Source organism: Athene noctua, unplaced genomic scaffold (genome assembly GCF_965140245.1).
Source record: "Athene noctua unplaced genomic scaffold, bAthNoc1.hap1.1 HAP1_HAP1_scaffold_212, whole genome shotgun sequence".
NCBI classification, from domain to species: domain Eukaryota; kingdom Metazoa; phylum Chordata; class Aves; order Strigiformes; family Strigidae; genus Athene; species Athene noctua.
This window is the reverse complement of record NW_027437681.1, coordinates 102,501-110,000: the sequence shown is the minus strand read 5'-3', so window position 1 is coordinate 110,000 and position 7,500 is coordinate 102,501.

Sequence of the window (7,500 nt, the reverse complement as noted above, 5' to 3'; positions counted from 1 at the left end):
CGGCCTCCAGCCCAAGTCCGGCCGGCCGGGTAGACCTGGTGTCCCTCCCGGCCGGGTAGACCTGGTGTCCCTCCCGGCCGGGTAGACCTGGTGTCCCTCCCGCGGGCGGCCTCCAGCCCAAGTCCGGCCGGCCGGGTAGACCTGGTGTCCCTCCCTGCCGGCCGGCCGGGTAGACCTGGTGTCCCTCCCGGCCGGGTAGACCTGGTGTCCCTCCCGGCCGGGTAGACCTGGTGTCCCTCCCGCGGGCGGCCTCCAGCCCAAGTCCGGCCGGCCGGGTAGACCTGGTGTCCCTCCCTGCCGGCCGGCCGGGTGACCTGGTGTCCCTCCCGGCCGGGTAGACCTGGTGTCCCTCCCGGCCGGGTAGACCTGGTGTCCCTCCCGCGGGCGGCCTCCAGCCCAAGTCCGGCCGGCCGGGTAGACCTGGTGTCCCTCCCGGCCGGGTAGACCTGGTGTCCTTCCCGGCCGGCCGGCCGGGTAGACCTGGTGTCCCTCCCGGCCGGGTAGACCTGGTGTCCCTCCCGGCCGGCCGGCCGGGTAGACCTGGTGTCCCTCCCGGCCGGCCGGCCGGGTAGACCTGCCGGCCCGCAACCGGCCTGGTACCCACGTCGTACTGGCGGGGTGGATGCGGGCTCCCCAGATTTAAGCGTACGTGCTTCTCTCGGCGAGGTGCAGGGCTGCCGGTTGGCGGCGGTGGGGGTGAGAGGAGCGTGTCATTTCGGTTTTTTACCCTCCGCTCGTCCGAGATTGCAGCGCCTGTAATACAAGGCATGAAGCTGCAACCTCCCGCCCCGTGCCGTCGTCGTCTTTTCTGGGTTGCGATCGCAGCCACCACAGAAACGGGAAAAGAGAGATGAAAAGGAAAAATTAGTTGTTTTTTTTTTTTCTACAGCCGCCTCCCCCTGCGGTGCTCACGCCGCTGCCCTGCCCGGACCCGCTGGCCGCCGTGCGACCGCTGGCATCGACCGGTGTCTGCGTCCGCGTGGGGTCCCAGCACGGCCGGGTCTCTGGCCGGCATTCCCGCCACCCCCTCCCGGCAGCCCCCGCGCTCCCCGCCGCCTGCCCCTTGTGACGTCACAAGTAGCCGAGGAGGGGTAACAGGGCGCTTCCGGGCCCGGGCTCCCGAGCTGCCTGTGACGTCACGCCGTGCCCGAGCGGGCCCTGGCTTGAAGCAGGCGGCGGCTCGGGATGACACGGGCACCCGCGTAGCTCCAAGGCAGGGAGCAGGCCGTGGCCTGAGCCTCTCGCGGCGAAGTCACGCCTGGACTAGGACGTGATGGGCCTGGGCCGGGCCGTGGCTGGTGGGCTCTCACGCGAGGGGGTCTCCTGCAGCTTTCGAGCCGGTAGGCAGGCCAGCGGCGAGGCGAGGCCTGGCTTATGCAGCGCCCCTCGTGATCTCACCTTCAACTGGGGAGGCGACGGGGCCAGCGCAGCTGCCGGCTAGCGTACGGACGCGAGGGTCGGAACCGGCAGGGAAGAGTTCGGCTGAGACGGGATCGAACGCGGACCTGAAAACACGCGACGAGAATCACGAACGGAGAGGTCAAGCGGAAGCCTGACCAGCGCTAGGGCATCGATTCAGAAACGGTTCAGGAGCTCACGCTCTGCCCACGCACGTGCGCCCGCCTGCCCCGCACCCCCACAAGCTGCCCGGCCCGAAGCCGTCTGCCTGGGGCTGCCCGCGCGCGCACGCGTATACGGCCGCCCCCCCATCCCGCCAAAGCCGCCCCACCCGCCACGTGCTTCTCCGTGAGACCGGCGGCGCCCCCCCAACACCGCCGCTTGGCCCGCGACGAGCCCGCCCCCCCCCCCCCCCCCCCCAACCCTCCCGCCACCAGGTTCACCGTGACACCGGCCGCCCCCCCCACCCCCCAGCCCACCCACCCCCCCCCGCCACCCCCCGCCCCATCCCACCCCCCCACCCCCCGCCCCCGCCACCCCCGGGGTTCGCGAGGAGACCGGCCGCCCCCTACCTCCGGCCCGCTTTCCACCAGCAGCAGCACATTGGCCGCTCCAGGGAAGGAAGGCGGGAGACCTTAGGACCCAGCGGCGTCGCCGCCGCCGCCTCCGTGCCGGGGGGCCCGGAGGGGCCTCCCGCCGGCGGCGGCGATGATGGGTGGCGCGTGTTTTGGACGCTGAGCCCCCGCAGCTGCCGAGTCCCTGCCGCGCCGTGCCCGCGGCCCGGCTCCCCGCCTTCCTCAGTCGGTCGCTCGGCCGCCCGCCCTCCTGCCCGCCTGCTCCGTTCCCGCCCCGGGTTGAAAGCCAAACGAACGCCGAAGGGGTGGGAGGGAGAGCAGCGACGGGGCGGGGGTGTGTGTGTAACAACAGAAACCGCTCCCCACCAACACCACCCCCCCACCACCCCCCCCCCCCCCCGCCCCCCCACCGCCGCAACGAGCTCTGTCGACCCCCCTGCCGACCCCCCCCCAACCCCCACCCCTCCCGCCACCAGGTCCACCGTGACACCGGCCGCCCCCTGCCACCCCCGGGGTTCGCGAGGAGACCGGCCGCCCCCTACCTCCGGCCCGCTTTCCACCAGCAGCAGCACATTGGCCGCTCCAGGGAAGGAAGGCGGGAGACCTTAGGACCCAGCGGCGTCGCCGCCGCCGCCTCCGTGCCGGGGGGCCCGGAGGGGCCTCCCGCCGGCGGCGGCGATGATGGGTGGCGCGTGTTTTGGACGCTGAGCCCCCGCAGCTGCCGAGTCCCTGCCGCGCCGTGCCCGCGGCCCGGCTCCCCGCCTTCCTCAGTCGGTCGCTCGGCCGCCCGCCCTCCTGCCCGCCTGCTCCGTTCCCGCCGCGGGTTGAAAGCCAAACGAACGCCGAAGGGGTGGGAGGGAGAGCAGCGAGGGCGGGTGGTGGTGGTGGTGGTGGTGTAACAGAAACCGCCCCCGATCCCCCACCCCCCAGCCGTAGTGCTCCGCGGCGCCGAGGAGGCTGCGGTCGGTTGGCGGCCGCACCCACCGCCCTGCAGCTCCGGAGTTGCAGCGGTGGGGCGGGGACCAACGGCTCTTCGGGCGCGCGGGCGACGGTGGGGGTCGGGGGGCTGGGGGGGGTGGGGGGCTGGGGGTGTCTGTGTGTGTGCGCGTGCGTGTGTCTGTGTCTGTGTGTGCGTGTGTGTGTGTGTGTGTGCGCGCCTGTGTCTCTCTCTCTCGCGCGCGCGCTCTCTCTCTCTCTCTCTCTCTCTGTGTCTCTGCGTGTGTGTCCGAGCGCGTGTGTGTCGCGGCGGGGGGGGGGGGGGGGGGGGGGGGAACAAACAACAAAACAACAATCCGAACAACACACACACACACACACACACACACGCGCACACACCCCCCATTCCCACACATAAAGCCCGGGAGCCCCCTTCCCACCCCCCCACCCCAACCCCGTCGAAAAAAACCTAAACGCGAATGCCAGCGAGCGCCTGGCAACGCCGGGACCCGGACCCGGACCCGGACCCGGACCCGGACCCGGACCCGGTGAAGGGCGCCCGGTGCCCACGCCTCTGCGGCACAGCGAAAGGCGGGGGGAAAGAAACAAAATAAAAACACACACACGCACCCCCCCCCACACCCCCCCTCCCCCGAGACTAAAGCTAAACCCACGCTGCGAAACCAACAGCTGAAGCCGAGGACCGCCCGGCAGCGCCGGGACCCCGACCCGGCGAAAAGCGCCCGGTTCCCGATGCGAACTCGCTCCAGCGAGACGGGCGTCTCCGTTGGGGGTGAGGTGCGGGGAACGTCGCCGCTTCTGCCGGGTCCCCTGGCAGCCGCGGGAAGCGGGGGGGGGGAGTGGCGGGCGGCGCCGTGCGGCGCGGAGTGGCGCGGCGCAGAGGGGCTGACTGGCGGCCGAGGGGGCGGGCAGCGAATGATGCCAGCGACTGCATGGCAGCCAACGGGTCGGGGCGGGGGGGTGGGGGGGCTGGTGCTGCGTGCACATGAGAGCGCGGCGGGGCGCGGGGGTGCGGGGGTGCGTTAAGAAAAAAAATTTCCCTTTTCATTTATTTTTTTTCGGATTTCATTGGCATCTATCGAAACAAAAATGTCTCGCACGACGCGGCCGCCAGGTCTACCCGCCTCCGGGGCGTGAAGCGGCCGACAGGTCTGCCCGCCTCCGGGGCGTGAGGCGGCCGTCAGGTCTACCCGCCTCCGCGGCGTGAGGCGGCCGTCAGGTCTACCCGCCTCCGCGGCGTGTGGCGGCCGTCAGGTCTACCCGCCTCCGGGGCGTGTGGCGGCCGTCAGGTCTACCCGCCTCCGGGGCGTGAGGCGGCCGTCAGGTCTACCCGCCTCCGGGGCGTGAGGCGGCCGTCAGGTCTACCCGCCTCCGGGGCGTGAGGCGGCCGTCAGGTCTACCCGCCTCCGCGGCGTGAGGCGGCCGTCAGGTCTACCCGCCTCCGGGGCGTGAGGCGGCCGTCAGGTCTACCCGCCTCCGGGGCGTGAGGCGGCCGTCAGGTCTACCCGCCTCCGGGGCGTGTGGCGGCCGTCAGGTCTACCCGCCTCCGGGGCGTGAGGCGGCCGTCAGGTCTACCCGCCTCCGGGGCGCGACGCGGCCGTCAGGTCTACCCGCCTCCGGGGCGTGAGGCGGCCGTCAGGTCTACCCGCCTCCGGGGCGTGAGGCGGCCGTCAGGTCTACCCGCCTCCGCGGCGTGAGGCGGCCGTCAGGTCTACCCGCCTCCGGGGCGTGAGGCGGCCGTCAGGTCTACCCGCCTCCGGGGCGTGAGGCGGCCGTCAGGTCTACCCGCCTCCGGGGCGTGTGGCGGCCGTCAGGTCTACCCGCCTCCGGGGCGTGAGGCGGCCGTCAGGTCTACCCGCCTCCGGGGCGCGACGCGGCCGTCAGGTCTACCCGCCTCCGGGGCGTGTGGCGGCCGTCAGGTCTACCCGCCTCCGGGGCGTGAGGCGGCCGTCAGGTCTACCCGCCTCCGGGGCGTGAGGCGGCCGTCAGGTCTACCCGCTTCCGGGGCGTGAGGCGGCCGTCAGGTCTACCCGCCTCCGGGGCGTGAGGCGGCCGTCAGGTCTACCCGCTTCCGCGGCGTGAGGCGGCCGTCAGGTCTACCCGCCTCCGGGGCGTGAGGCGGCCGTCAGGTCTACCCGCCTCCGGGGCGTGAGGCGGCCGTCAGGTCTACCCGCCTCCGGGGCGTGAGGCGGCCGTCAGGTCTACCCGCTTCCGCGGCGTGAGGCGGCCGTCAGGTCTACCCGCCTCCGGGGCGTGTGGCGGCCGTCAGGTCTACCCGCCTCCGCGGCGTGTGGCGGCCGTCAGGTCTACCCGCCTCCGGGGCGTGAGGCGGCCGTCAGGTCTACCCGCCTCCGGGGCGTGAGGCGGCCGTCAGGTCTACCCACCTCCGAGGCGACCGGCGGTGGCCGCTAGGTGTACCCGGCTCCACGTTGCCGGCGGCCGGCTCAGCGTCCGTCGAAAGGGCTGCCAGGTCTACCCGGCTCCGTCGGGACTTAGAGCGCGGGCAGACCTGTTGGCTCCGGCAGTTCCTCCAAGGGGTCGCTGTTTCGCGCTGCCTCCAGTTAGGTCATCGTAAGAGTCGGCGTCTCTGCAGCGCCTCCCCCGCTGGCAGGCAGACACTGCCTTTAAGCGCCCCTTTCCGGCGCGGACCCATATTCTCCTTATATAGGGGCACGAGGCGTCTCTGCTCCAGACAAGCGCCACCGAGCGAGGGCACGCGGCTTAGCCGGCCAAGTGGAATGCTGGGCGGCCGCAGACGGTGGTTTCCCCCGGGGAATTGGGCACGGTTCTCAAGCCGGTGCTCTGTCAGGCGAGCGTGCACGGAACCGAGAGCACCCAGAGAGATGCCGAACGGCACGAAGCCGGGCGGCGTTGGGGCGGTCGCTGCCGAGTGGTGAGAAAAGGACGGGCAGAGGTGCACGGGAGAGGCCGAAGACCGGTGGCCGGAGGCGGCTGGCGGCACTTGAACGCTGGATACTGGGGGGGGGAGCCGAGCTGTGAGACTACCGTGGGTGGTTACCCCCGTCCCCCCCCCGGTCCCCCGAGAGCCCGATGATGGCGGAGGGGGGGAGCGCCGGTATGTGTGTTGACACAGCGGTGCTCCGTACGGTTCCAGCCCGTCGGGGGCTGTTGCCCAGCTCCTTGAGGGGGCCTTGGGGATGGGACGAGAGGTGGCGGCGGCGGCACCTGCTCCCTTTGTTTGCCGGCCTTAAGCCGGAGCCCGTGGCATGGGCACGCCACGGTTTTGGCTGGTCGCGGTGGCCGGCAGCTTGGATGCAGACGGCCCGGGGGGGGTGTGTCTCGAGCCACCGGTGGGTGGCCCCCCCCCCCCGGCCCCCCGAGAGCCCGACGATGGTAAGGCGAGAGGCGGCGGCGCCTCCCTGGTTCTTGGTTTACTCCTTTCGTTGCCGGTATCGTATGCCATACGTGCGGGGCGGCCTGTGGTGTCCGGCCGGCTCTCGGCGTCCCTGGTTTCTACCGGCCGGGCTCGGTGAAGGGAGGTCTGCACGGTGCTGTGAGCGAAGGCTAGTCGACTCCTCGGGTCCTTTGCTCTCTCGGCCCTAAGCCGGAGCCCGTGACATGGGCACAGCACGGTACGTTTTTGGCCGCCGGTGTTGGCTGGCAGCCGGGTGCAGATGGCCGTGGTGGGGTGTCTCGAGCCTTCAGCGGCTACCCCCCCCCACCACTCTGGTCCCCTGAGAAGCTGGATGATGGTAAGGCGAGGCGGCGGCGCCTCGGTCCTCTTTTCCGCTTTCTTTTTTTCCTGGTGCAGATGCCATACGTGGGGCGGCCTGCGGTGTCCGGTCTGCTCCTGGCGTCCCTGGTTTGTACCAGCCGGGCTCAGTGAAGGGGAGGTCTGCACGGTGCTGTGAGCGAGGTTGGTCGGCGCCTCGGTTCCTTTGCTCTCTGGCCCTAAGCCGGAGCCCGCGATGCGGGTACAGCACGTTTTTTTGTTTTTGGCCGGTGGTGGTGTCCGGCAGCCGGATGCAGATGGCCGGCGGGGTGTCCTGAGCCTTCAGCGGCTTTCCCCCGGCCCCCCGCCTGAGCTGTTCCACACCTGGCTTTTTCTCTCCGGGGTAACCTGTTCCCTGCGTTTGTTGGGCAAAGGCCGGTGGCCGGCGGCGGCCGCCGGCACTTGAACGCTGGAAGACCGGCGGAGTCGAGCCTGTCGCGGCTTTACCCCGGTCCAGCCGAGTCGGCTGAAGGGAATCCTTGTGCGTGGCGGGTGGGTGGCGGCGGTGGCGGGGCACATCCCGCGCACCCGGTCCCCCACCCCCTCGACTGGTACCGGTACGGAGGCGTAGCCTACTGAGGCTGGCCTCGGGCACGTCGGACAGGCTTCGCGGCGAGCCGGCTCTGCCGGTGTTGAAGCCGCCGGAGCACCTGTCACGGATGTCGCCCCTGCTCGCTCGCACGCAGAGCCCCGCGTCGTCCGCCCGCCCGCTTGCGGGTGGCCGAGGGCAGGCGCGCGGTGGCTGTCGCTGTCCCAGGACCCGTGGCCGTTGTGGCCTTCGCTGATCGATGAGGCACTTGGGGTCGCGTCGGAAAGGGCCCCCGGCGGGCCGGCTCT